The sequence below is a fragment of the Lampetra planeri genome, unplaced genomic scaffold (assembly GCF_965212315.1).
Source record: "Lampetra planeri unplaced genomic scaffold, kcLamPlan1.2.h2 scaffold_322, whole genome shotgun sequence".
NCBI classification, from domain to species: Eukaryota; Metazoa; Chordata; class Hyperoartia; order Petromyzontiformes; family Petromyzontidae; genus Lampetra; species Lampetra planeri.
Genome location: NW_027615145.1, coordinates 24,229 through 30,026, shown reverse-complemented (window position 1 = coordinate 30,026; position 5,798 = coordinate 24,229).

Sequence of the window (5,798 nt, the reverse complement as noted above, 5' to 3'; positions counted from 1 at the left end):
TCATTGATCCACTCACACACCCACCCGCTCACTCACCCACTCATTCACTCACACACTCATTCACACACTCACTCACCCACTCACTCATATACTCATTGATCCACTCACACACCCACCCACTCACTCACCCACTCATTCACTCACATACTCACCCACCCACTCACTCACCTACTCACTGATCCACTCACACACCCACTCATCCACTCACACACTCAATCACCCACTCACCCACTCACACACCGACTCATTCACCCTCTTACGCACCCACTCACTCGCTGATCCATTCATTCGCTCACGGACACATCTCACTCACCCACTTACTCACCCACTCCCTCACTCACCCACTCAGTCATCCACTTACTCACCCACTCTCTCGCTCACTGACCAACTCACACATTCACTTCCTCACCTGTTCACACGCTCACCCACTCACTCACCCACCCACTCATTCACTCACACACTCACCCACTCACTCACCCACCCACTCATCCACTCACACACTCACTCACCCACTCACTCACCCACCCACTCAATCACTCACACACTCACTCACCCACTCACTCATATACTCATTGATCCACTCACACACCCACCCACTCACTCACCCACTCATTCACTCACTCACACACTCACACACCCACCCGCTCACTCACCCACTCATTCACTCACATACTCACCCACCCACTCACTCACCTACTCACTGATCCACTCACACACCCACACACTCACTCACACACTCAATCACCCACTCACCCACTCACACACCCACTCATCCACTCACACACTCAATCACCCACTCACCCACTCACACACCGACTCATTCACCCTCTTACGCACCCACTCACTCACTCACACACACAATCACCCACTCACTCACCCACTCACTCGCTGATCCATTCATTCGCTCACGGACACATCTCACTCACCCACTTGCTCACCCACTCCCTCACTCACCCACTCACTCACCCACTTACTCACCCACTTACTCACCCACTCTCTCGCTCACTGAGAAACTCACAGATTCACTTCCTCACCTGTTCACACGCTCACCCACTCACTCACCCACCCACTCATTCACTCACACACTCACCCACTCACTCACCCACCCACTCATCCACTCACACACTCACTCACCCACCCACTCATTCACTCACACACTCACCCACTCACTCACCCACCCACTCATCCACTCACCCACTCACTCACCCACCCACTCATCCACTCACCCACTCACTCACCCACTCACTCACCCACCCACTCATCCACTCACACATTCACTCACCCACTCACTCACCCACCCACTCATCCACTCACACACTCACTCACCCACTCACTCACCCACCCACTCATCCACTCACACACTCACTCACCCACTCACTCACCCACCCACTCATCCACTCACACACTCACTCACCCACTCACTCACCCACCCACTCAATCACTCACTCACCCACTCACTCACCCACTCCCTCACTCACCCACTCAGTCATCCACTTACTCACCTACTCTCTCGCTCACTGACCAACTCACACATTCACTTCCTCACCTGTTCACACGCTCACCCACTCACTCACCCACCCACTCATTCACTCACACACTCACCCACTCACTCACCCACCCACTCATCCACTCACACACTCACTCACCCACTCACTCACCCACCCACTCAATCACTCACACACTCACTCACCCACTCACTCATATACTCATTGATCCACTCACACACCCACCCACTCACTCACCCACTCATTCACTCACTCACACACTCACACACCCACCCGCTCACTCACCCACTCATTCACTCACATACTCACCCACCCACTCACTCACCTACTCACTGATCCACTCACACACCCACACACTCACTCACACACTCAATCACCCACTCACCCACTCACACACCCACTCATCCACTCACACACTCAATCACCCACTCACCCACTCACACACCGACTCATTCACCCTCTTACGCACCCACTCACTCATATACTCATTGATCCACTCACACACCCACCCGCTCACTCACCCACTCATTCACTCACATACTCACCCACCCACTCACTCACCTACTCACTGATCCACTCACACACCCACACACTCACTCACACACTCAATCACCCACTCACCCACTCACACACCCACTCATCCACTCACACACTCAATCACCCACTCACCCACTCACACACCGACTCATTCACCCTCTTACGCACCCACTCACTCACTCACACACACAATCACCCACTCACTCACCCACTCACTCGCTGATCCATTCATTCGCTCACGGACACATCTCACTCACCCACTTGCTCACCCACTCCCTCACTCACCCACTCACTCACCCACTTACTCACCCACTTACTCACCCACTCTCTCGCTCACTGAGAAACTCACAGATTCACTTCCTCACCTGTTCACACGCTCACCCACTCACTCACCCACCCACTCATTCACTCACACACTCACCCACTCACTCACCCACCCACTCATCCACTCACACACTCACTCACCCACCCACTCATTCACTCACACACTCACCCACTCACTCACCCACCCACTCATCCACTCACCCACTCACTCACCCACCCACTCATCCACTCACCCACTCACTCACCCACTCACTCACCCACCCACTCATCCACTCACACATTCACTCACCCACTCACTCACCCACCCACTCATCCACTCACACACTCACTCACCCACTCACTCACCCACCCACTCATCCACTCACACACTCACTCACCCACTCACTCACCCACCCACTCATCCACTCACACACTCACTCACCCACTCACTCACCCACCCACTCAATCACTCACTCACCCACTCACTCACCCACTCCCTCACTCACCCACTCAGTCATCCACTTACTCACCCACTCTCTCGCTCACTGACCAACTCACACATTCACTTCCTCACCTGTTCACACGCTCACCCACTCACTCACCCACCCACTCATTCACTCACACACTCACCCACTCACTCACTCACCCACCCACTCATCCACTCACACACTCACTCACCCACTCACTCACCCACCCACTCATTCACTCACACACTCACCCACTCACTCACCCACCCACTCATCCACTCACACACTCACTCACCCACTCACTCACCCACCCACTCAATCACTCACACACTCACTCACCCACTCACTCATATACTCATTGATCCACTCACACACCCACTCATTCACTCACTCACACACTCACACACCCACCCGCTCACTCACCCACTCATTCACTCACATACTCACCCACCCACTCACTCACCTACTCACTGATCCACTCACACACCCACACACTCACTCACACACTCAATCACCCACTCACCCACTCACACACCCACTCATCCACTCACACACTCAATCACCCACTCACCCACTCACACACCGACTCATTCACCCTCTTACGCACCCACTCACTCATATACTCATTGATCCACTCACACACCCACCCGCTCACTCACCCACTCATTCACTCACATACTCACCCACCCACTCACTCACCTACTCACTGATCCACTCACACACCCACACACTCACTCACACACTCAATCACCCACTCACCCACTCACACACCCACTCATCCACTCACACACTCAATCACCCACTCACCCACTCACACACCGACTCATTCACCCTCTTACGCACCCACTCACTCACTCACACACACAATCACCCACTCACTCACCCACTCACTCGCTGATCCATTCATTCGCTCACGGACACATCTCACTCACCCACTTGCTCACCCACTCCCTCACTCACCCACTCACTCACCCACTTACTCACCCACTTACTCACCCACTCTCTCGCTCACTGAGAAACTCACAGATTCACTTCCTCACCTGTTCACACGCTCACCCACTCACTCACCCACCCACTCATTCACTCACACACTCACCCACTCACTCACCCACCCACTCATCCACTCACACACTCACTCACCCACCCACTCATTCACTCACACACTCACCCACTCACTCACCCACCCACTCATCCACTCACCCACTCACTCACCCACCCACTCATCCACTCACCCACTCACTCACCCACTCACTCACCCACCCACTCATCCACTCACACATTCACTCACCCACTCACTCACCCACCCACTCATCCACTCACACACTCACTCACCCACTCACTCACCCACCCACTCATCCACTCACACACTCACTCACCCACTCACTCACCCACCCACTCATCCACTCACACACTCACTCACCCACTCACTCACCCACCCACTCAATCACTCACTCACCCACTCACTCACCCACTCCCTCACTCACCCACTCAGTCATCCACTTACTCACCCACTCTCTCGCTCACTGACCAACTCACACATTCACTTCCTCACCTGTTCACACGCTCACCCACTCACTCACCCACCCACTCATTCACTCACACACTCACCCACTCACTCACCCACCCACTCATCCACTCACACACTCACTCACCCACTCACTCACCCACCCACTCATTCACTCACACACTCACCCACTCACTCACCCACCCACTCATCCACTCACACACTCACTCACCCACTCACTCACCCACCCACTCAATCACTCACACACTCACTCACCCACTCACTCATATACTCATTGATCCACTCACACACCCACCCACTCACTCACCCACTCATTCACTCACTCACACACTCACACACCCACCCGCTCACTCACCCACTCATTCACTCACATACTCACCCACCCACTCACTCACCTACTCACTGATCCACTCACACACCCACACACTCACTCACACACTCAATCACCCACTCACCCACTCACACACCCACTCATCCACTCACACACTCAATCACCCACTCACCCACTCACACACCGACTCATTCACCCTCTTACGCACCCACTCACTCACTCACACACACAATCACCCACTCACTCACCCACTCACTCACTGATCCATTCATTCGCTCACGGACACATCTCACTCACCCACTTGCTCACCCACTCCCTCACTCACCCACTCACTCACCCACTTACTCACCCACTTACTCACCCACTCTCTCGCTCACTGAGAAACTCACAGATTCACTTCCTCACCTGTTCACACGCTCACCCACTCACTCACCCACCCACTCATCCACTCACACACTCACTCACCCACCCACTCATTCACTCACTCACTCACCCACTCACTCACCCACCCACTCATCCACTCACACACTCACTCACCCACTCACTCACCCACCCACTCATCCACTCACACACTCACTCACCCACTCACTCACCCACCCACTCAATCACTCACTCACCCACTCACTCACCCACTCCCTCACTCACCCACTCAGTCATCCACTTACTCACCCACTCTCTCGCTCACTGACCAACTCACACATTCACTTCCTCACCTGTTCACACGCTCACCCACTCACTCACCCACCCACTCATTCACTCACACACTCACCCACTCACTCACCCACCCACTCATCCACTCACACACTCACTCACCCACTCACTCACCCACCCACTCATTCACTCACACACTCACCCACTCACTCACCCACCCACTCATCCACTCACACACTCACTCACCCACTCACTCACCCACCCACTCAATCACTCACACACTCACTCACCCACTCACTCATATACTCATTGATCCACTCACACACCCACCCACTCACTCACCCACTCATTCACTCACTCACACACTCACTCACCCACTCACTCACCCACCCACTCATTCACTCACATTCCCAAACAGCTGAAACTTGACCTCAATGCGAGCCGTAAACCAATGAAGAACAGACGTTCCACGGCTGACA